This window comes from Felis catus, chromosome C1 (genome assembly GCF_018350175.1).
Source record: "Felis catus isolate Fca126 chromosome C1, F.catus_Fca126_mat1.0, whole genome shotgun sequence".
NCBI lineage: Eukaryota > Metazoa > Chordata > Mammalia > Carnivora > Felidae > Felis > Felis catus.
This window is the reverse complement of record NC_058375.1, coordinates 167,276,507-167,302,343: the sequence shown is the minus strand read 5'-3', so window position 1 is coordinate 167,302,343 and position 25,837 is coordinate 167,276,507. Positions and strand designations below refer to the sequence as shown.

At 39.5% G+C, this 25,837-nt stretch overlaps 1 long non-coding RNA gene across 1 annotated transcript; it reads left to right on the top strand.

The window, feature by feature from the left end:
* Window positions 1–5,881: 5,881 nt before the first annotated feature.
* Window positions 5,882–23,872, top strand: LOC123379400. Its single transcript, XR_006583782.1, has 3 exons — window positions 5,882–6,115; window positions 11,898–12,078; window positions 23,609–23,872. It is a non-coding gene; the product is annotated as an uncharacterized LOC123379400 (long non-coding RNA).
* Window positions 23,873–25,837: the final 1,965 nt, after the last annotated feature.

The following is a 25,837-nucleotide window of genomic DNA, read 5'->3' as shown; positions in this document are numbered from 1 at the left end:
TTGGAAACAGCACAACCATTTTAAATGATGACATAATTCTGTAATTACTGACATGAAAAGATGTCCGTGATATGTGTCCAAGAGGGAGAAATAAAAGGTTACAAAACAACATGTTGCGTATGATCACATTCGTATTAAATTTTAAAACTACACGTGTATGTTGGTATACATACATGGAGACATATCTGATAAAAGTGATTATCCAGACCGAGAGAAGTTACTGCTGAGTTGTAGATTTTCATATGGCTCTACATTTTATTTTTAACTTCTGGTATAGTTTGAATTTATGTAATGAACACATGTCGCTGTTTCAGAATCATGTAAATACAATCATAAACAAAACAACTGATCTCCACTACACTATGACACAGAGACAATTTGCGAAGACGACAAGAAATTATAACTGGAAAATAAATGGGCAATAAATATCAAATAAGAATAGTTAATTGAACAACAAAAAGCAAGAAAGAGCTTTAGTTTATTTCATAATTTTTTTCCTGCCTTGAGAAAAACTATTTTCCTGACGTGTTGAAAACTGCAGTTAGGTCTTTGAAAAAGGAAACACCCAACTGCTTAAATAATGTAAATATAATCTTAAGGTTTATGATTCGCAGGGGGCCTTGGTGACTCAGTCAGTTAAGTGTCCACCTCTCGATTTCGGCTCAGGTCATGATCTCATGGTTCCTGAGTTCGAGCCCCGTGTGTGCCTCTGTGCTGACAGCACAGAGCCTGCTTGAGGTTCTTTGTTTCCCTCTCTCTCTGCCCCTCCCCTGCTTGCTCAGCCTCTCATAAATAAACAAACACTAAAAAAAATAGTAAGTTGGGGCGCCTGGGTGGCTCAGTTGGTTAAGCATCCAACTCTTGGTTTCAGCTCAGATCATGATCTCACAGTTCACAGTTGGGCTCCATGCTGACCATGCAGAGTCTGCTTGAGATTCTCTCTCTCTCTCTCTCTCTCTCTCTCTCTCTCTCTCTCTCACACACACACACACACACACATACACACACAAATAAATAAACATTTAAAAAAAGGTTTATGATTCTCAATGCCTCTCACAAGGATTCTTCTCCTCCGTCTCCCATGTTCTGGGCTCTTCTGTTACTCAACTAATTCTGTGCCTTTTATTTTTTTATTTTATTTTTTTTTTAATTTATTCTGTACAACATTATCTCCTTCATCTTTTGCTTTTTTTAATTTTTTTTAACATTTATTTATTTTTGAGACAGAGAGAGACAGAGCATGAACTGGGGAGGGTCAGAGAAAGAGGGAGACACAGAATGGGAAACAAGCTCCAGGCTCTGAGCTGTCAGCACAGAGCCCAACGCGGGGCTCAAACTCACGGACCACGAGATCATGACCTGAGCCGAAGTCAGACCCCCAACCGACTGAGCCACCCAGGCACCCCTCTGTGCCTTTTATTACTAAGCACCAATTCTTTGGGAGTTGTATAACCAGTGCATAGATTCGTATAGCTGCAGTTGTTTTTTGACTGTGAATGACTGTTCCTGTTTATTCAAGGAATGACATTATAAGATCAAAATGCATCTGTGTCTCACTGCTGACTGGAATTGCATTTTCGCTATAGTATAGAGTTTGGTGGATAGGCCACCAACTGAAAGAAGAGGTAGCGTTTTCCCCTCTCTCAGAGGACCGCCGTCCCCGGTATATTTATCTGATGTTTTCTTCTCTGCAGTGTAGGCAGTGGGGAAGAATTGCACATGAAAAAGCACAGATTATATAAGTACTTTGGAAAATTTCCTTGAAGAGCCCCTGACAGCAGTTAACCTATACAAGGCCCCAAAGCTTCAAATGATAAAAGGACAGCGCAAAACATAGGCTCCCTTTCCTGACAAGGAGTCAGAATACTATCCAGACCCTGTCCCTAAGAGAATTCATTATTTGAATGCCAATAACTGTTTCACTTTCCAGTAAATATAAACAGGTGGCACGTGAGACTATGTTAATGTTGAAGCTTGCAGGAGAAATAGGAAAACCCTCTAGTGATGGATCACTCTGCACTTTGATTTCTGGCTCTCAAAGATAAAGATCAGTAGGCTCCTCCTTGTAGCTCCTGGTAACAGGAGGCTCTCCTGAGATGCGGTATCACTACAGATAGCCGGAAGTTCACATCTTTTTTAAAACAAAAGCCTAGCTCTAACTCCCACGCGTACACTTTGCAACGTGGCTGAGACCATTTTAAAATCAATATACTGAACAGTTAAGCACCGAAATTACTTTGAAAGCAGGACACCAAGCGAGAGTGGAAAAGTGCCACTAGTCTCAAACCAGAAAGCAAAGCTTCTTACTACAGGGGTTACTTGGCTTTGTCTACAGGCAAAGAAACTTGAACTAACTGCTGAGCCTTCACCGAGGTACAAAGTACAACCTGGACTACAGATTCTGAAAGGGCAGTGTGTGGGAGAGTCACCTGCAGAGTTTGTTAAAACATATATTACTATGGGGCCCTTGGTGGCTCAGTCTGTTATGCGTTGAGCATCCGACACTTGATTTCGACTCAGGTCATGATCCCAGGGTCATGGTATCAAGCCCTACGTGGGACTCCGTGGTGGGTGTAGAGCCTGCTTAGGATTCTCAGTCTCTCTCTCTCTGTCTCTCTCTCTGCTGCTCCCTTGCTCATGCGTCCATGTGTGTGTGCTGTCTCTCTAAAAAAAAAAAAAAAGTGTATTACTGGGCCCATCACCTAAGACTATTATGCAAGGGGGCAGGAGTGATGCCCAGAAATCTGCATCCTAACAGGCTCGCCTCTCACCCCCGTATTCCCCTCCCAGTGTAACACGGAGAAAACAGACAGCAGTCTGGCTCATAAAATCGAAGAAAGCTTTATTGGCCTCAGGATGCTAATGGACTCCTGGGTTTAGGTAGTGCTGTGTATCAAGTCCACATTAAAGCAATAAGCAGTTCCAAAGACTATATTGAGTGGAGCAACTTCAGGCTAAAACTCCAAGGAACTCCATCTCCAAACAACCCAATACTTTTAGGCAAATAATAAAGATTTTCAAATGCCTTACAAATGAATCCGCATATTTTCCCTCCTTGCAAACAAAATCTTACATACAAGCCTTACTTAAAAACAAAACAAACAAAAACAAAACCAAATAAAAATAGTTTGTAGCATGTGATTCTAATGATTCGAGACAAATAGAGGAATCGGATGACCTCTAATCGAAGAAGAGAAATAAGAGAAAATAGGTTCTGGGTGTTTATGAAAGACTTAGGCTACTTCTTCAGAAGCAATTCTAGAAAAGTAAGGTTACTGAGGAGGCTCTCAGAGGGAGATCTCTAAAATGTATCCGTTATTATTATGGACTAGGCAAGCATGACTGTATACAAACACAGGAGAATACACCAGAATACATTTCAAGGAATCTATCTCATGATTCTTTCCAATAAGCCCACTATGATACTAAAATTTGGCTACTATAATACTTGATTTATAAATCAGCATATCAGGTGTCAACATAAGTTTATTTTTCACATACATGAATCGTAGTCCCTTTAGAACCAAATGTCTGAATAACTTCTAGAAGTTATTACCAATTGTCCTGCCTTCTTAAGCATGATATACTGGCTATAATCTTTTCTTGATGATTCAAATTCATCACTAAAACCATCATTTGTGATACATATGTAGAAGATGCCATATAGTTATGGAAAGAGCAACAGACCAAGAATCAGAATTCCTAAATACCAGTCTCCAGAGCCTACTCTTACTGGGCATGTTTCTTTAACCAAGTTTGAGACACAGTATCCTCATCTCTAAAATAGGAGCGATACTACTTGTCGGGCATATACCAAAATTTACCGTGAGGATCAAGTAAAAAGAATGATAGTAAATGCTCAAAACATTTTTAGCCATCGTATGATTGGCATGACAGACACTGCACGTACCTGAGAAACAGATGAGGAACCGAGACCCACAGAGATCAAGTAACAAACGTATCCCAGACAGACTCCTGCCAACTTCCCCGTTCCACTGTCAGTGCCACAGATTTCATGCCCAAACCCTGCGAACCATTTGTAGAAACACAGAGCTTGTGAGCCACTTATAGAGATTCCTGCTGAGACATGACATCTGAGTAATATAATAGGAGGGAGCTTTCAGTTTAGTCCCGTTTAACAGCAACTTATTGTTGATGTCAGACTCTGGAAAGACAGTAAGTGGATAAGAATGGTCTCTGCCTTCCGGCTAAGAAGTAGGGGGAGGGGGTCAGTGGAGACAACACATATGAACAGTATTTCAATACATAATACAAGCAAAGGAAAGACAACTAGCCCAAGTGGTGGGGGTTGCCCATGAGCAGAGGGAGGAGAGGCTGGGGAAAACTTCTGGAGGACAGGAGAGCTGAAATGGCAAGAAGAAGAAACATTCCTAAAAGAAGGAATGGCATGAGGAAAAGCACAGAAGTATGAAATACGGTGTCTGGAGGGAACCGTGAGCGGTTCATTGGGCTAAAAATGAGAGATGGGAGGGGTAAACATTGGCTGGGAGGAAGATGTGGATCAGTCATGAAGAACCTCCAGTAGATGTCTAGACGAAATCCCGTGGCTTGTGGGAAGGGTCATTTGAGGATTTTAATTGGGAGTAACAGGACCAGATTTGCATTTAGGGAGATCTTTTTGGTGGAAATAAAAGGGACAGATGGGAGAAGGTTGTGTGGAGCAGAGACTGTTATGAGGCCCCAAAAATGACCTGAACTAGAGTCTCGGTAATTTAAAACCATGAAATGGTTTAGGCAGCAAAAACCACCACACAGAAGCTCCACAGAGCAGCACAATGCCAGGACACTCTCAGCAGCTCAAGGACAGGAACGGCAGGACCCCAAGCCCAGGCAGAGGCTCAGTCAGTACTCACTGAGAGAGCCCGCCTCTGTGATCTCCCAGCACCACACGCGGTAACACGCACTAGTGAAGACTGACGTGAATGAATGATGGGCACAAAGCCAGAGCTGCTGGGCACGTAGAACTCTTTGCCCTCATCCTACATATCCCAGGTGATAATATACTCTGAGTTCCACTGTTTTCTTTTTTGATGTGTCATTTTCCTTAGTGTCAAATTGCAAAGCCATCATCTCTCACCCTCTAAGTCTCTGTGAATGGAGAACCAGAGACGCAAGAGTGTTAGAACTCTGTGTAAAATAGGAACAGAGCTCCCAGAGCAGCCCGAGAGATGCTCCCAGGAATAAAATATGCTAGACCCATTCTTAGGCTTCTTGACATCTGTTTTAGCTGCTCAGCGGCGGCATTCTTACACCTTTCTTTCAGGTGTTCCGTACTGTTTTTAAGTTGAGAATGTCATAGAAATGGCTTCTGAACATGTAGTCTCCATCATTATTGAACCATACAAATAAATAATCATATTTTTAAGTTTATTTATTCATTTTGAGAAAGAGAGCAAGTGAGCAGGGGAGGGACAGAGAGAGAAAGAGAGAAAGAATCCCAAGCAGGCTCCGTGCTATCAGCACAGAGCCGTATGCAGGGCTCAATCTCACAAACGGTGAGATTGATGACCTGAGTGGAAATCAAGAGTCAGACGCTGAACCAACTGAGCCACCCAGGCATCCCAATAATCATCTTCTTCATTTATTCTACAGACCATGATGTACCAGACACTGTGTTGAAAATACTAGAACAAATGAGACTCCCATTTGGCCCTGAAAGATATTATTAAGACCTTTAAAGAGAGCAAAGTCTCGGGTACTAGTTAATTTTTACGTGCGTCTGACAGTTTGTTTTAACTGGAATTGACTTACTTATTTTATTTCTGATAATACTGAGGTGAGTTCACTCCAGAGGACTTCATCCTGACCAAGGATCACCTGAAGATGTTTCAAAAACTATCAGAGCCATGGTCTCAGCACCACATCAACTGAATCAGGATCTCAGGTGGTGAGTCCCGGGCATTGACAGGAAAACAAATAAACTATCCAGGTGATCTTAACGAGAGCCAGGCTTCAAATCCACTGATCATTCAGAGCGGGAGAGGGGCCACAAACATGAAGGCAAGAGGAGTTGGGTGCCACTGATCACTATTATTTGAGAGCAAAAAGACATCTTCCAAGCCCAAGGAACAAGACAAACAAACCAGCTTCTGAGGTATATGAGCGGTGGGGGAGGGGAGGGTATCTTAGTTAAATGATATCCTGTTTTTCCTCAGACCGCCGTCTAATCCACCAACGTGTGGAACTATAAACCGCTGGAACAGTCAGCTGGCACTATGTTCATGGACATCTGAGGAGAAAACGTTATCAATTTATTATTAAACTTCTGATTGAAAAGTATAAACTCTGGAAGTAAATATCCTAAAATTACTTATCTAAATAAGAAATCCCTGAAGCGGCACAGAGTAATTATTAGACCATTCATTCTAGAGCAAAAAAAAATTTAATTACACAAATGCCCACAATCTACACAAATAACCGTGTGGTTGACCCAAAAATCACCATAGGAAATTGTCATGTATTAAATACAGGTCAGGATGGTTTTCAGATCAAAAAGCCATATTTGGGTGCCTTGGGTGATGATGAGGGTGGGTGAAAATGAACATACTTGCTTGATAAATAATAACAAATGATGGCTAGCAATACTAATTTTAAGAAGTCATGGATGTTTCTGAACCATGACATATATTGAACACTCTCAAGCAGGTTATAAATGATCTTTAACTGCACAGAGTGTGAATTTTGCCAGACTCCATGTGATAATTTATGTGATTTCTGCTCTGAGACCTCACGGCATTATAATCAGATCCTACAAAGTGAGCCACGGGAGGATCCTCACACAGAGCCACACACACTTGCTTGCTCTGGAGACGACAGCAGGGTGGCAGGCAAGTTTTATACAACAGAGAGAGATCGTAATTTATGAGACAGAGAAGGAGGGGGTGCTTGCCCTACTTTTTCTTTGCTTCCTTTGAATTTGGCCCCATTTCGTTTGCCACATACAAATCCTTCGGCAAAGGGCCTTCTCATTTAGGGGTGCCACTGATGACTAATTACCTTGTCCTCCAACCACAAATATCTCAGAAAAGTAGGGTGACTCCCTTTTCTGCATCTGCTACAACACTCACTAAAGCAAAACTGAAAAGCATGCATTGCAGGCAGGAAAACAATCAATGTCACCAAGGGCTCCAAGTCTTAGGTCTCCCTTTCCGGAGCTCTGCCCAAATTAGCCACTGAAGACAGAACAACAGGTAATGGAAGGCCTCCTGCACGTGTTTGCATTCAGCTGAAGGCTAAGACCCTCCGTGTCGCAGGGCAGACGGAGCTGCAGCTGTGGAGCTTTGTGGGGACTGAGCTCTGCAATCACCTGCAGGCCTTTCCACCCTGTGTCTCATTCCCATGGCCTCGCGCCCACTCTCAGTCTAGAAAAGTAGGTGAAACAGTGCTGGTTACAAGCAAATACAGGTAGTGGAGCTAAGCTCTCAGGCAATGCTGGAACTCGACAGTTTATTTTTTTAGAATGAGTCAGAATTCTTAGGGGCAGGAGGAATCTGGCATTTAGGAAGATCAGAAGTCATTGTGGACAAGTGGGGACACTGCTTTAGTTTAGGTAAATGGGATGGTCTGGAGAAACAGCAAGTGTCCTTGGCTGTACTCACAAGAGCTGCGGGAGCCTCCATCCAACACCTGTTGAATGCCTTGCTTTTCATTTCCTTCTCAGGGGAGCAGATGAGAACCATTACAATAGTCGCCCAAGGAAGAAGACAGCCTGTGGTCTTACTGCCCCCACAAGCAGGTGGGGAGCAGTTTCCTGTGGTCCCCAAAGATACTTTGAAGGAAATGGGATGTTCTAGGAAAAGACATACAGGCCATTTGTTAATTAGGTGAACCGCATTGGAGGAAAAAAAAATAGGAAAAGGATAGAATTAAGTATGAATCGATGTAAAATAAAGAAGTATTGCAGCTCCTATGGAGATAATGCCTCTTCCTAAATTTCCTACTGTCCCCTCACCCCCTCTCACCACCTCCCTATTATGGGTGCCCCCCTCACCCCCCCACCAGTCGAGGACCATTCCCTTGCTTTACCAGTGACCACAATTCCATTGGATTGCTTTCAGAGGGCCCATGGTAGGTGTGCCTCTGAATCCTGGGAACTCTAAATCTCATTAGTATTCTTTGAACTGTGCCTTACACAGTGGTTTCCACAATTTAGTAAATTCCTCCTGACTTGATTGCGGGGATCATGAAGATGAAATGTTACCAATTTATTTGGTTATTTTACCTGTTCTCAGGCGATGCAGATAGGCAGTAAAATTAATTAAATCAACACTCTCCATTACCACTCCTATTTCCCCTGAATAAGTTGTCACTCTAAGAAAGGATTTTTTTTCCCCAAGGCTGTTTTAAAATGGTAACACAACCTCTGCTACAAATGCTGAAGGACTGGCAATAAAATGTGCAAACTTACCTTTTCTAAATTTAATTAAACTCATGTAGCAAGGATGTCTTTTGGAGCCACAGTCTTCTACTGGGTTCAGGCATATTTGAGTATATCTGGAGCTGGGGTGAGGAGGGTGGTAAGAAATGCCTATTTGCAGAGCAAACAGCCTTCTCTCCCTGCCCCAAGTTGGGGGGAGGGGGAGAAGGGTTGCTAAAGAGCCCCTGGTGGGGGAAGAACAGAGCTATGGGGTGAGGAGCTTAGCCTGACAATAACCCCTCGGTGGAGGCAGGGCAGTGCAGAGACACTTCGTGGACCCCTTTGAGGGTCTGCTGAAAGTATTGGACCCTCCCCATGGAAAAGTTTACATATGCACCTACAACACTCAATTTCTTATACAATCCCAAGGGCATTCTCAGACTCCTAAAAAGCCTATGTATCACCGCCTATGGCTCCATGGACTCAGGGAGGCACTGTCTTCTAGAGTTTCTACTTCTTAGAGTTGAGTGAGAACAGCATGACAACCCCTACCCAGTGCCCTGGATATAGGCCTGGTCCTGGCAGAGAGGAGGCGACCATACTCAGTCCTGTAACTCACTGGACACCAAATGGCAATGCTTTGGCATCCTGTATCTGGATTTCATTCTGAGTAAAAGGTAGTCTCACCCCCTCCACCCCAGCCACTTGAAAGACAGCCACCAGCACTGGACGCCTGTGCCCAGCAGAGCACAGATGTCACAGAAGTGCCACATGTGTGGAACTCACAGGAGACCCACTAAGGCCTTGGGAGCTAGGGAATTGACTGAGCAAGAGCACCAGCTCCACGTCAGTAAAATGTGGACGTAAATACTTCAGGTGACCTCATTTCTTCCCACAGGCTGGAGAGACCCAGGGACATTCAAGGTATACCTACTCCTTACATCCTTTAAATCATTATTTGGGATTTGGTACTGGAGTTAATCTAAAATATGGAGGTATTTCTGGGGTAAAGAAGGGAGGCTTTCAAAACATCAGTTTACTGAACTAATTTTTTTAACATCTCTCCATTTAACATTATCATGATGGCTAAAATAAATACTGAAGGCAGTCTTGGAAGTAGACCTCTCCAAACACAACTCTTAGAAAGGAGGTGAGCGAGGTGGGGGTGGGAGGCAGTCTCTCAGTGTGTCGGTGTTCATCCAAGCCCAGTGTCAGGGAGCTACACAGACTAGGTGATCTTAGGACTAAATCTACTCCAAGAAGCAGGCTCAGTAATGGAGAGATTGTTATCTTTTTGCTCCTGTTTATTTATCTTACGCCTTTCTCTGGTTTACCACCATTTTTCTTTCAATGCACCGAACAATTTTATGAGGGCACTGGCAAGAAACAGAATCACAACACAACTGTGACTAGAATGTGTGCTCTCAATATAGTGGGGATACACTGGTGCAGGGATGCCTAAAACACAGCAAATGAGCTCACCTGTGACCTTCAGCAGGTCACAGTTAACCAGGCCTGTTCCCTTAGATGCAAGATGAAGAGTTCTGATAGATTATCCCTAATGTACCTTCTGGTCATAATCATGACCATTATACCTTGATTTTTGTATGGATCTTTGATATTCACAAAGCACTTTGTCTCTTTAATCTAGTTACTGGTTAAGAGCATAGGCTCTGGAATCAGACTTCCAGGATGGGTTCAACTTCTGGCTCTACCTCTTGGTAACTGCGTGACATGGGGCAAAGCATTAATCTCTCTGTGCCTCAGTTTCCTCATCTTCTTCATGTGGTTGTTATGAGAATTTAATAAGTTGTCACATGTAATGAGCTTAGAACCATATTTTGTATAGCATTGACTACTCAGTAATATAAGTATTGTATTTATTTTTTAATTTAATCCATATCTGAGTCAGAACCTTCTTTTAATTTTTCATTTGACTTTTCTCCCTTGCGATTTTCCTATACCTTTTTTTGTTCTATTTTATCTCTTATGGAACCATGTAATATGGTTAATAAGTTTGAGTTTGTGATGGCCAATTTAAATGCATCCTTTAGCTATGAGCTGAGAAATATTGTTTGAAGTTGATACTCTTTCAATGTCATTTGTAAGTGTTCTTTTGTCCCATCTGTACCAATCAAATGTCCATAATTTCTTAACTAGTTTATTTCGTTGCTAATAGAATCCAGGCAATAGGTCCACATGTACATGGAACAGAGCCAGTCCTCCATAATGGTGAAATATGAGCACCTATAACATATCATCTAAGGAGGGCCAAGAGCACACCCTCTGCTGTAAATAGTTCCCTCTGACCCCCTCACCCTTCTGCTAGTGTCAGAATTTCCTTCTTCTGAAATATCCCTGTGACTGTTCTGGTGACCATGGTATAAGGTACTGTTTTGGAGCCAGAGAGAAGGAACTGCTTCTAGAAAGTATAGATGTCACACATGCATTATAAGTTTACTTTTCGAGGCATTTTAAAATAATGTTCTCATGTGTACCTACCAATACACCTGAAAAATCAGGTAATGTTATCACAATTTTATAGATGAGGAAACAGAGAAGTCAAAGGAGTTAGCCAAAGTTATAAACACATTCATCAGTTTGCTGAATAACCAATGAGTGCCCAGCCTAAAATAGAAGACCTAAATTTAAGAGTTAACCATTTAGCTTTGCTTCCTTTGTTCCTATGGAAGTTAGGAATTATGTTTAGAATTTCTAGGGTTTTTTGGATTAATCACCTTGATAAGTAGAGAGAACCAACCACAGAGGATAGGAAACCAAAATCTGGCGAGTTTCAGAGGGAAGGTCAAATGGAGGAGAGTGATTCAAACAACTGAGATCATCCACAGTAAAAGTCATTAATAACCTAGAGCTACAGCAAATGACTAGCAGAGGGAAGATCGACCCTGACTGCAGGGTCAGGTCCCCAACAAGAAAAGTAAAGTTAACAGCAGAGTTAGTCCTGGGAGCAGACCTCACGTAGCCCATGAGGTTATAAAGGCAAGGCTCTGGGGTGCCAGGGTGACACAGTCATTGAGCATCATACTCTTGCTTTTTGGCTCAGGTCATGATCTCTCAGTCCATGAGTTCGAGCCCCAGGTTGGGCTCTGCACTGATAGCATGGAGCCTGCTTGGGATTCTCTCTCCCTCTCTCTCTGCCCTTCATCACCCCCTCTCTCAAAAATAAATAAATAAGCTTTTAAATAAATAAATAACAAACAAACAAATAAATAAGTAAATAAATAAATGCCTGGCTCTAAGTGCTAATTTACACAAAGAAACTGGAACTTTTGCCCCATTCCAACTAGATGATCAGATCAGGGCTTAGTGATCATCAGGAAAGCTTCCCCCTGATATTGTCTGAGTGTAGTGGTTAATTTTATGTGTCAACTTGGCTGAGTCATGGTACCCAAATATTTAGTCAAACATTATTCTGGATGTTTCCATGAATGTGTTTTTTATGAGACCAATATTTATATCAGTAGATATTTTGTAAAGCAAATTACTCTTCATAATGTAGGTGGGCCCCACCCAATCAGTTGAAGACCTTACTAGAACAAAGACTAACTTCCCTTAAGTAAGAAGAAATTCTGCCAAAAGACTGCCTTTGGACTCAGACTGAAACTCTCCCCTGGGTCTCCAGCCTGCCCACCTACCCTGAAGTTTTGGACTTAGGAAAGACTGAAAGCCTCCACAATCATGTAAGCCAATTCATTAAAATCAATCACTCTCTCTCTCTCTATTTATGTATTTATGTATTTATATTTGTGTTCACACATCCTATTGGTTCTGTTTCTCTGGAGAACTCTGATTAATTCACTGATACACAGCTTAGTTTATGTCAGAGCAAAATGCTTACTTTCTCTAGAACCACTAAGCTTCAATATATTTAAAGATACAAGACCTTCCATTATGTGGAGAGGCAATGAGTAAAAACATGGGCTCTGCCTAGTTTGAATCCTGGCTCCAATACTTACTGTAAATTTACAGCAAGTAACTTAACTCCTCTGGTCTTCAGTTGTTCCATTTAATAATGATAGTTTCTACCTCATAGAATTCTTAAAGGTATAAATGAGCTAATACATAATAAGCTTTTAGTACAGCTATTATGTTCCTTGCTCACCATATCTAGTAAATTCATATTAAGTCAGGAACGAACAGGCTGAATGCTCAGAATCTAAAAAATTCTCTCTTAAGCTACTGCACCAACATATTGTGTGATTTCCGTGGTACCTCCATGTCTCTGCTATAAAATGGAGCAAAACAGATGGGTTGTGAGTTAATGAGCATATAAAGCACTGTGAAATCCTTAGATAAAATTGCCCCTGAGCACTGTTATCATATGACAAGCAATTGAGTGTTATTATAGGGCAGGTTTTATATTTTTAATATATTCTAAATGTTTTTTTGGTCAACATGTGAGTGAAGTAAACAAAATGGTATTAGAACAGAAACTCATAAACAGTGGTATAATTACCTCTTGGCTTGCCCTGCCTTATTATATTCAACTCACTGAACAAAGAGTTTGAAAGATAAAAATCCTAGTTTGTCTGGGGTTTACATTTTCTGGAATCTAATTCTGATAAACAAGGTCATGCCAAGTCTACTCCTGTGATTTGGACAAGCTCAAGCATTTATAAGTAAATCATAGAACACCCAGCTATTCATTTTTTAATACGCATCAAACCAGAACCAGCATCCTTTCTCAACTGGGTTGTTTTTAGAGTATTTCAAAATCCCATAATACTTCCAAGGATTCCAAAGTAATCTGAACTATGAATTGCAAAGATGATCTCTTTTTAGTCATTAAAAGGAGTATAATAAAAATAACCATAATTATGCCCAATGTGTAATAGATATTTCCAGAGGTAGCATGGTTTAGAATTGAACATAGATTTTAGTTCTGTTTCTGGCATTAGTTAGTTATGTGACCTTAACAAATTTCTAACCTTTATTTTTTTTAATAAGAGAAAGTAATATATAACTTATAAGCCAATATGTGAAACGTATCTAACCTAATGCCTAGCACATAATAAATATTTCCTCTCCTCGGGCCCTGTAATAAAAGATTCTATAACTTTGGTGTGATCCTCAGTTTTTCAGGTCATTCTCTTGACAGTTAAACTGAGTTCACAGGATATAAGAGAGTTATGTGATTTTTGCTACTGCTCCTCAGGCCTCCTAGCAGAATTAACAGAAACCCCTGAAACAAATTCTACCCAGTCATGCGAACCAATGGAACTGTAAATAGAACCCAGGTAACCTGCTATTCTTAAACCTGCCAGGGCCTGACGCATAGGCTTCTTGCACTCTCTGGAGGCTACCCACACTATACTTCTTCATACAGGGGACTCCAGTCTTGATAGGGCCAGAAAATGGAAATTGGGAGCCTCTCTCTTACATTTACTAAAATATATATACATATGTATTTTTTTAACTTGAGATATGTATATCTCAAGTTTTCACCATCAGACACCAACATCCATTTTGATTTTCTACTATAGATGGATTATCCTTCTTCCTAGGCTCATTAACTTTCTATGTCTTGAGATATCTGATTCCTTTAGAAGAGGTAATAACAAACATTGAAAAGAAGATCATAAAAACCAACATGCCAGGGAAATGCAAATCAAAACCACAATGAGATACCACTTCATATTCTTAAGATTATTAAGAGATTCTACTCTCAAAATAACAAATGTTAGTAAGGATGTGGTAAAATTGGAATTGCATTACTGGTAGGAATGTAAAATGGTGACACCACTATGGAAAATAGTTTGGCTGTTCTTCCAAAAATTAAAAGTAGAACTACCATATGATCCAGGAACTACACTTCTGGATATGTACCCAAAGAATTGAAAGCAAGGACTTCAACAGATATTTGTACACCAGTGTTCATAGCAGCATTATTCACAACACCCAAAGGTGTAAACAACTCAAGTGTCCATCAATAAATGAATGAATAAGCCAAATACGGTATATACACACAATGAAATATTATTGAGCCTTAAAAATGAAGAAGTTCTAACACATGCTATAACTGAAAGACATGATGCTAAGCCAATCACAAAAGGACAAATACTGCATGATTCCATTTGTGTGAGGTACTTAGAATAGTCAAATTCATAGAGACAGAAAGTAGAATGGTGCTCTAGAGGGGCTGGGTAGAGGGCACATGGGGAATTTTTGTAGAATGGGTACATTCTACACATGGGTAGACAATTTTGGTCCTATATTGGTACACAATTTTGCAAGATGAAAAAAGTTCTGGAGATGGAATATGTTGATAGTTGCACAATAATGTGAATGTACTTAATGCCACTGAACTGTACACTTAAAAACGATGACAATGGTAAATTTTGTTATATATTTTACCATAATTTCTAAAAATTAATTAGTTTACAATAATGTTTTAAAAAGCCCAACATACCAAGAACTACTGTAGGTTCTTATGGAAAAAGTATACAGGGTACTCTCTAACAAAATAACAAACTTTAAACTCTAAGGGAAGTGAATATTCTGTCCTTTGTTGGGCAAATGTGTGGGCACATATGAAGTATAACAATATACACTGTCTTTCTATCTATTTTTCTCTTTCTTTTTTTTAATTTTTTAATGTTTATTTCTTTTTGAGAGAGAGAGAGAGACAAAGTGTGAGTGGGGAGGGACAGAGAGAGAGAGAGAGAGAGAGAGAGAGACAGAATCTGAAGCAGGCTCCAGGCTCCAAGCTGTCAACACAGAGCCCAACATGGGGCTTGAACCCACAAACTGTGAGACCATGACCTGAATGGAAGTAGGATGCTCAACCAACTGAACCACCCAGGCACCTCTACTTTTCTTGCATTTTAAAAAAGACAACCAGGGCCAATCCCTTAGCTAAACTGTAGTTAGCAAATGACCATCTTTAGCAGCTCCTTTCACAGCCTTAGATTTCCTCTGCCTCTTTTTTCCACTTAAACAAGCTCCCTGGAAAGATATAAAGCCCATCCACACTCCAGTGAAATAACTCATCACAGCTTAAAGAGATACTGTTCCCCTGGAAATGGAGAGATATATTTTGGCTAGCCTCAAAGCCCTTAGCTAAAGGAATAGCATACTTACATTGCAATTTGAGACTCCAGCCAGATGATGAGAAAGAATGCTAGAGGTTTTATTTCAGAAGGCACTTGAAATCACACCATGTCACCATTCAGTTATGGATGCCAGAATGTTGAGTCATGGAAAATCTATTTTAATGCTGTATCAATTATATACCTTTAGTAAATTGAGATTAGGAACAATGTGGTTGACATACTTTTCTAAAATAGACCACATTAAGTTCATTCACCAATCACATGCCAACTATATACCCAAAATCATACTAGGCCATGGACATTCAAAAATGATGAGACATAGTCACTTGTCCAAAAGAAACAGGAGAGTTAATCAAATACAAAATTATGAAAAACTAACTCTGTGTGACTGATCCCTTTTTCTTCCCCCAGAGCTGGCTTGGGTGACCCTCATAGCATTGTTGTGTATGCTTTTATTATCATATTTATTGAATTATATTTAACTTATACATGTTCATGTCTGTCTTTTCCACTATACCATGGGTGTGAGATGCATCAAAGACAATATATTAGATTTGCGTGTTAGAAAGATCCTTTATGTTTTCTGGCAAGTAGCCATTATCTGTTGTGAAACAAATCACCTTAAAATGCAATGGCTTCAAACAACAATTTGTTATTTCTCATTATCTTACGAGTCAAGAATTCAGCATGGCTCAGCTTGTTCATTCTGTTTCACATGATGTCAGTTAGGGTTACTAATGTACCTTCATTTAGCTGGGAGCTGGGCTGGGGTTGGTATGTCCAAAGATTCCCTCTTATCCCCCAGAGCTTCTCTCCCTGTGGGCACTAAGCATTAATTAGTCTAGCCTATGTTTCCTTACAGCATAGTGCCTGGGCTACAAGGGAAAGAAATTGTCAGAACTCTTAAGATGTTGGCTTAGAAGTCCCAGAATGTTATTCCCACCACATCCTATTGGTAAAACTCAGAAAAAGGGAAAACGGGCACCTGGGTGACTGAGTCAGTCTTGCATTTGACTCTTGATTTTGGCTTAGGTCATAATCTCACGGTTCATGAGACCGAACCCCGCATCAGGCCCTGCACTGACAACGAGGAGCCTGCTTGGGATTTTCTCTATCTCCCTCTCTGTCTGCCCCTCCCCCACTTGCACATTCTCACTCTCAAAATAAATCAATAAACTTAAAAAAAAAAAAGGAGGGAAAACAGATTCAACTTAGTAATGGAAGGAGCAGTGTAATCATGTAAGAATGGGAGAAATTGTTGACTGCTATATTTGGAGGTTATGTACCATAATAACCTTTTCTAAACCTTACTAATTACCATAAACACCAAGAAATACAGAATAAGACATAATAAATATTTATTAAAAAAATTTTTTTTTCGTAACGTTTATTATTGAGAGACAGGGAGAGACAAAGCATGAGCATGGGAGAGGCAGAGAGAGGAGGAGACACAGAATCTGAAGCAGGCTCCAGGCTCTAGGATGTCAGCACAGAGCCAGATGGAGGGCTCAAACCCACAAACCGCGAGGTCATGACCTGCGCCAAAGTCGGACGCTCAACCGACTGAGCCACCCAGGCGCCCCAATAAGTATTTATTTAAATAAAAATCTCTACGTTCAACAAAATATTAAAAAGCCCAGAGGCTGAAAATGAAGAAGGAATTGAAAACTAGTGTAATGATTACACCATAGGGAACAGGGAATAATAAGTCCCAGTAACATGGAACTTGGATCTAATGACAACATGGACATAGCAGAGGATGTTCCATCAAGGTAGGGAGCTGCAAGTGAGATCTCACATACAGTCATGATTCTTGAAGGACTTCAACCTCAGAGGCATAGACCAGAAAACACCAATCCAGGAAGATGCAAAGCAGGTTTACTGTCTCTTCCTAGGCTCCGCGAGGAATAAAATCTCTCCCAAGAATTTGTAACTTTAGGGTAGCCCCAATGTGAGTGTGGAGTCAAATACATACTGTCTGTAATGTCCAGAGACCCCAGATCAGGGAACCAAAGCAGAAAAAAAAAAGGTCCCTTTCAGTGATATCCTGGGGAATCTAGCATAAAAATCATAAAACTCTTATGAAAGCAGAAATAAATAAACCAAGCTATAGAGAATTCCCACAGTTAAGGTTTTGCTGATGTTGAGATCAAGATCCACATTTATAAACAGGAAAACAATGGACTCTGACTGAGATTCAGCAGACAAAACAAATGTAAGGATAAGTAGAAACTTAAAAATAAATACACTTTAAAAAGGTAAATTTTAAAATAGAAAAGGTCAGAGGAAAAGGAGCCAAAACAAGAGAAAGCTCAATAGATGTGTTAAATAAGAACTTAGACACTGTAGAATTTAAAAAAATTCTAGGTGCAGGGCACCTGGGTGGTTCAGTGGGTTAAGCTCCTGACTCTCAATTTTGGCTCAGGTCATGATCTCATGGTTGGTGAGACTGAGCCCCTCGTGGGGTCCTGCACTGGGCATGAAGCCTGCTTGAGATTCTCTCTCTCTCCCTCTCCCTCTCTTCCCCTCCCCTCTCTCAAAAAAAAAAAAAATTAGTAAACTGGAAGACAGGTCTTGGAAAATTTCCTGGAATGCAATATAGAGATATAAGAAGTTGGAAAATGTGAAAAAACATTTATACATGTGGAATAGAATGAAAACTTTTAATATACATCTAGTTGGAGTTCCAAAGGAAAGCTTTGAAAAATGGGAAAGAAGCACTAGTTCAAGAGCTAATGATAGAATATGCAGAATTGATGAAGAGCTTGTTTTCAGATTGAAAAAAGTACAGCAAATTCTAGATAGAATAAAATAAATATAAAACCCACTTAAAACTCCCAGAATGGTTCAATTTTTTAAAAAAAAATTGATAATATCAAATGCTGTCAAGGATGTAGAGCAACTCAGTCTCACACATTGATAGAATGTAAAATGGTATGACATTTTGGAAAAAAGTCTGGAAATATCATTAGAAATTAAACATGTCTATTCTATGACCCAGCAATCCCACTCCAGGGTACTTAATGAAGAGAAATAGAAGCACATACCCACAGAAAGATCTTCACAGGGATGTTTATAGAAATTTTATTTATTAGAATCAGAAACGGTAAAAGCTCAGGTTCATCACTAGGACAATAAACAAATTATGGCATATCCATACAATAGGGCTGCATTCAGAAAGAGAGAGAATCCCAAGCAGGCTCCATGCTCAGCACAGATCTTGATACAGGACTTGATCCCACGACCCTGGGATCATGATGTGAGCCAAAATCAAGAGTTGGACGCTCAACCAACTGGGCCACCCTGGTGCCCCAATATGATCCTATTTTCATGAAGTTCCAGAATCAGTGAAACTAATCTATGCTGATAAAAATGTCAGGGCAGTGATTGTCTTTGCAAGTTAGTGTCAGAATTGATTGGGAAGGGACACAACAGAACGTTCTGGGGTGATGGTAATGTTTTACATTTTGATAAAGATTTGGGTTACAAGATTTACACATCTGTCAAAACTCAGAGGTGATTTTTTTTTTCATTTCACTGTGTATAACTTGTACCTGAAAAATAAAAACAAATATCAAACTCTAGTTAATGATATACACACTGAAGTACAGACAATCATGGTCACTAGGGCTGTTCCCAACTCTCCTGATTTACTTCTCCATTCATTTGAGATTCGTTACGGCTAGGTGACTGCTTCAACCAATAAGTTATGAGAAAAAGTTAGAGATGTCATTTCCAGGTAGAATTTTAGGAACCTGTGTTCAACTCTTACCACCATAATAGTGGCAGAGGATGTTGAGATGGAGCCTTTGTCTCTGAATGACTAAAATGAGCAGAGCTCCCCTCCAACTTCTGTTGAATATGATGTGATCAAGAAAGGAAGCTTTAGGGGACACCTGGGTGGCTCAGTTGGTTAAGCATTCGATTCTTGGTTTCAGTTCAGCTCATGGTCTCATGGTTTACGAGATAAAGCCCTGCATCAGGCCCTTCCTCAACAAGGTGGAGCCTGCTTGGGATTCTCTCTCTCCCTCTCTCTCCACTCCTCCCTTGCTCATGCTTTCTCAAAATAAATAAATAAACTTAAAAAAAATCTTTGTTATTTTAAGTCTATACGGGAATTACTTCACCATAACCTTGCCTACTCCAACTGATCCATGAGCCTTCACAGGTGTACTTCAGGAAAAAACACAAAGAATCCGAAAGAAAAGAATAAGATACAAAAAGGAGTAGTTTCTTTTTTGGAGGAGTGGAGGTTAGATTAGCCAAAGGAATTCTATAGAATATTGAATTATAAGGGACACCTAAATCTAAATCTCTCCCCACACTCTCCAAAAATCAACAAGAAAAGCAAAGAAAACCACCCATAAACCATGCCTACAGCATAACTATGAATAAGAATATCACAAGCATTAATACATATGTAATTAGGAACTAAACATCCAAACCTACCAAAGCCAGCTGCAGAGCCCAGATCATGACAGAGAACCAGACAAAGACTGCAGAGGAAAGAAACATGGAGGAGGCAGAACACAAATAATATTTTCACCAGAAAGACTCTGACACTTCATGGGGAAATAGAGCCCCATGTGCCATCCAGGTGGCCCAGAACTGGATATTTTGAATTTGAGGTACCAATGAAATATTCCAATGGAGAGTCATGTGGGTGGGTGGAATTGTGGTTTGAAGTTCAAAGGAAAGGTCCCTGTGCTAGAGATGCAGAATTAGAAGTCATCATAAAAGTCATAGTTGAGGGGCGCCTGGGTGGCTCAGTCAGTTGGGCATCTAACTTCGGTTCAGGCCATGATCTCGCAGTTGATGGAGTTCAAGCCCCGCGTCAGGCCATCTGCTGAAAGCTCGGAGCCTGGAGCCTGCTTTGGATTCTGTGTCTCCCTCTCTCTCCGCCCCTCCCCTGCTCATGCTCTGTCTCTCTCTGTCTCAAAAACAAATAAACTTAAAAAAAAAAGTCATAGTTGAGGCCATGGAAGTTTCAGACCTTTGGTAAGACTTGTATGACATACAAAAAGGAGTAGTTTCTTTTTTGGACGAGTGGGGGTTAGATTAGCCAAAGGAATTCTATAGAATATTGATTGGAAAGTGATTTGGTTGTTCCTGTACAGTTGTAGGTCATGCTTCTCTTCACAATTGAGACAAACTTGAGACTGTTTCTGTGCAGCCTGATTAATGAGTCTATTCAACCCAGACAAGAGTTTTAAAGATGACCAGTAAAGAGTTGTGATGAAATTTATGGTCCCACGTAACAGTCTGCTCCTGATCAGAACTGACCCTCTCACATGTGGCCCCAGATCAAGTGGAGAGGAATACCAGCCTTACTTGAACTCCAGGGTGGCACTGTTGCTGGGATCCCAATTCAACTTTTCAGCGCTAGCATTTAGGAACTTGAGAACTCCAAGCATCACACTATTGCCCCCTGGTGGATGACACAATGTAACAGCTTTATTATGCTCAACACCTAGGTAGAGTATTTCTCCAAGCTTGGTTATTAATATATGAATATATTGAATCCTAGTAACTGACCACTCTAACATGCCTTTTCTAGAGCAGTTAAGCATTTTGCCATAAACTGGGAAGTTTAGATTTTCATTTAGTTGACAGTATTTTTCAATCATCATCATTTTCCACCACTATTTTGTTTATTGACATTTCTATTGTCCACTGAAAGTTCATTTCTCTAGTTCCTGGCATGTAGTTTCTTGCAAAGAAATTCTGGGTAGCAATTATTCAGCCACAAAACACCTAGGAGATGTAGTCTCTATCAGGGGAGCAGACCAGAAACTTCAAAGTATAAGAGCAGTTCAGTCACTGACCTCCTTTGCCTTCCCTGGAATGACACCTATTTCTAAGAACTGAGTGAGGTGTTTGGGTTAAAAAAAAAAAAAAAGAAAGGAAAAAAAAGGAATGTTCAGGCATTTTGGCCAAAATCTTCCCCTATAACACCCCCTTCCCCTGGCTACAATTCAACCAGATACTACAAAATTCCTGTAAAAAAAAATTGTACATCCTTATCTGATAAAGGGTATCTAGCAAAAACTATTGCAGTATTATTTTTAGTGGAGAAATTTTAGAAATTTTTCACTTAGAAATAACTATTGAGGGGAGACTGGGTGGCTGAGTCAGTTAAGCATGTGACTATTTCAGCTCAGGTCATGATTTCATGGTTCATGAGTTCAAGCCCCACATCAGGCTCTGCTGACAGTGCAGAGCCTGCTTGGGATTCTCCCTCTCCTTCTCTCTTCTTTGTGCCTCTCCTACTTGTGTTCTCTCTCTCTCTCTCTCTGTAAAAATAAATAATAAACTTAAAAACATAAGTATTGAAAAAAGTACTATAACCACTTATATTCAACATGGTACTTCTGTTCTTGCCTATTGGGACACCCCATTCTAACCCACCTATATTTTCCTGTCCTAGTCAGCACATAAAGGGAACAAAATAAATTTTCAAAGATGTAAGGATTAGGGGTGCCTGGGTGGCTCAGTTGGCTGAGCATCTGATTCTTGATTTCAGCACAGGTAAAGATCCCAGGGTCATGGAATCAAGCCCCATGTCAGCCTCTGCTCTGGGCATGGATCCTGCCTAAGATTCTCTCTCTCTCTGCCCCTCTCCCCTGCTTGAGCTCTATCCCCCTCTCTCTAAAACAAACATTTTTAAAAAAGATATTAGGCCTGGAAAGGAGGATACCAAATTCTATTTATTCTTAGATATTAAGATACCAAGATTTTTTTAATTATTCAAATTAATAAGAGAATATAGCAAAGTGACTAGATATAAAATCAATATTCGAAATTCAATTGTAATTCTGTATAGCAGCAAAAAACAAAAAGCTAGAAAGCATAATTTTTAAGAAGAGTCCAATTTCCGTAGCAACAAAACATTAAGTACCTGGGAATTAAGCTAATAAAATATGTTTAAAACTTTTATGGAGAAAATTGTAAAACTTTATGGCAAGCCATTAAAGAACATCTAAATAAATAAAAACGATACCTTAGTAGATAGGAAAACTCAAATCTTAAAAGTCCCAACTCTTTCTAAATTAGTGTGTAGACTGTCTGCATTTACACTCAAATTTCCCTAAAGGTTTTTCTAGAAATTATACAAATGTTAAAATTCCTATGGAAAGGTTAAAGCCAAAGATTGCTAAGATGTTCCAAGGGAGGGGGGACGAGGAGAGAGAGAGGAAGTAGAAGACTTGTTCTATTAAGATTTATTACGCAGCCAAAGGATGATTGGCAAATTGGCAATGGAACAGAAAAGAGAGCTCAGAAACAGACCTATAACATATTTGAAAATGATGTATTGGCTTAGTATTGCAGGCAGTTGGTAAAATAATAAACCACTCAGTAAATGGTGCTGGAATGATGAGATATTCATTTTCAAATAAAAGAAATTTTCTCTCTACTTCACAGTACACACCAAAATGCATTAAAATGAATTAAAGGCTTGAATGTGAAAGGTAATTAAATTAGACATGGTGAAATATTATTCTTGGTTTGGGACTAGATGATGACTTTAATCCAAAGGACAACTCTAAGTCCAAAATCTCAGATGAGAACTTTTAAACTGTAGTACAAATAAATCAAGAAGCCCAATGAAGAGCAGCCATATTACAATGTCTCATTCAAATAACTAGTCAGCAAATAAATAGTAATTAAATATAGTAAATCTTCATTAAGTCTGCAAAAATTATTCCAAAGTGGAGAGGTAGTCTTATAAGGCATCTTATAACTTCTTAGCATCATTCTTCTGTCATTAAAGAATAACCCTCATTAGTAGAGCTTATGCATTCTCACCACACACACACACAAATGGTAACGATGTGAGGTGATAGTGTTAATCGGGTCGCGGGCTCTGAGCCTTCAACCCAGCCTGTCCAAATGATGTCACCGGAGGCTTTTGGTCTCACCAAAAGAAGGATTTAAGGACAGACACAACACAGTCGATGAGTTTTTTAAAGCGAAAGTGAAATATGAGAGCATGCGAACTCAGGGGAGAGCTGGGCCCACTGGGATTTGGGTGTCTATCTTTTATTGACAGTTGTTAACAAAGGAGTGGAATATTCATTTCTTGAGGTGGGGATGTCTTGGAAGCAGGTGATCTCTTCCAGGAATGTGGGTGACGTGCTTTTCTTCTTTATCTGGTCAGGGGTTTCCTGTCACCACACCCTCAGGATGGAGATTTTACTATGTTATTGTAGTACAAGGAAGGAGTAACGTGAACCTCAGCCTACTCTGTCAGCCATCTTGGGCCTGTCTGGTTTGATCCGGTTTCTTGTGGTTTCGTTTTGGAGTGCTGCCAAGGCGGTCCTATGACTTCCTTGTAACTGGCGTGACTTCCTTGTTGCTGGACTTCTTGAATCTTGTTACAGCCTAACCAACTGCTGACGCTAACAATAAATGAGTTAATTAATTTGATTCTGGTGATCATTTCACAATGCATACATATATTAAATATCACAGTGTACACCTTAAAGAAAATTACATTGTGCAACCGTGTCAATTAAGTAAATACATAAATAAAATTGTTTTTCAGGGAGCCTGGGTGACTCAGTTGGTTAAGCCTCAGACTTCAGCTCAGGTCATGATCTCACGGAGAGTGAGTTTGCACCCTGCATTGATGGGCTCTGTGCTGACAGCTCAGAGCCTAGAGAGCCTGCTTTGGATTCTGTGTCTCCCCATCTCTCTGTCCTTTCCCCACTCGTGCTCTGTCTCTCTCTCTCTTTCTCAAAAAATAAACATTAAAAAAAAAGAATAAATAGAATTGTTTTTTGAAAACTGAATAACCCTGTTTGTCCTAGCAAAGCCATTTGTCTTAAAATCTACTTAGTGTGATATCAACATTTCTACTGTCTTGTCATTGAAATTTGATATAGCTTTTCTGTTTACTTTCAACTTCAATGTTTTACTTTATAAGAGCACATAGCTAAAATTTTAAACTAAGTAAGGAGCTCTAATTGTTAAAGGTATGTTCTACATTTGTTGCTTTAACAGATGCACTTAAACTTATTTCTGTCATCTTATTTTTTTCTGTCAATCACATGTTTTCTTTGCATCTTTTTACTGAACTGATGGAGTTTTATTTCTATTTTTTACTTTACTGGCTTGGAAGGAACACATTTTATATCTATGTTTTTCATTTTTGTTTTGTTTTTTTTGTTTTGTTTTGTTGACTAACAAGTTCAAAGTTAATCAAAACCTGTCTTTCTTCCAGCCAATAAAAAGACCTTGGACACTGTCACACTGACACCTTCTCCTCTATTTTCTTGTTGTCTAGTATTTTAATCCAAATTATTCATTTTTATTATTTATTTTTAGTTGAAGATCCACTTACCACTGTAATTGCTAAATACTGCTCCTTTATTTCGTTGCTTCCTTTTGGGTTTAATTTCTTTCTTCCTGGAACATATTTTCTAAGCATTTATTTATCTTCATTGATAGTTTAGCTGAGTATACAGTTCTAGGCTGACTGAAAATTTTCCTAAAAACTTTGAAAATATCGTTCCATCTCTGGCATCTTTTGATGAGAAGACTTCTGCCTGTCAAGTTTTTTCCCTTTATATATAATCTTTGTTTTCTCTCAAGTTAATTTTCTCTTTGTAGTCTATAGTTTCACCATGTGTCTGCATCACAACTTGGGTTTCTTCAACTGTGAATTCATGTTTTTTTATCACTTCAGGAAAATTTTTGCTATTCAATGTGTTGTACTTTTTAAATTCTATTCTCCATTTTTCTTTCCATTTAACATTTTTCTTCCATTGCACTACATTTGAATGATTTCCTTGTTTTTCATCTCCATCTTTTCACTTGTGTCTAATCTTTATCTTGAATTTTTCATTTGTGTGAATATATTTTTAATCTCTAGGTGTCCTTCATTCTTTTAAAAAAAAATCAATCTTTTCTTTTTTATGGTATCTGTTTTCATAATAATTCCAATTCCTTTTTAAAAAATATCTTTTCAAAGAATTTGAATAATCCTAATTTTTTGATTACTATCTTCAATTCTCAGGATAATAATTATTTTGTTTATTGCATTTGTTCATGTTCACTCAACTAATTTTGTTTTGTGTGTGTGTGATGTGTCTTTTTTATTGCAAGCTCGTAATAGAGTATATTATTATTATTATTATTATCATTGAGTTTCTTTTGTCGTGAAAGTGTCTCAGCTTGTGAATTCCTGAACCATGTAGTATACAAATCTATATCCCATATCTGGATGCAAGTTTAGAATCATAATTCCTAATGTATGCCTTTTCTTTTCAATACAAGGCACAGGACAAATAAAAACATTTTCACTATTTCTCCTCAGTCAATGGGCAGGATTAACAAAAGGGGCAGTTCATCCAAGGTCCAGCCTTTATCCAGTGATTTCAGTTCC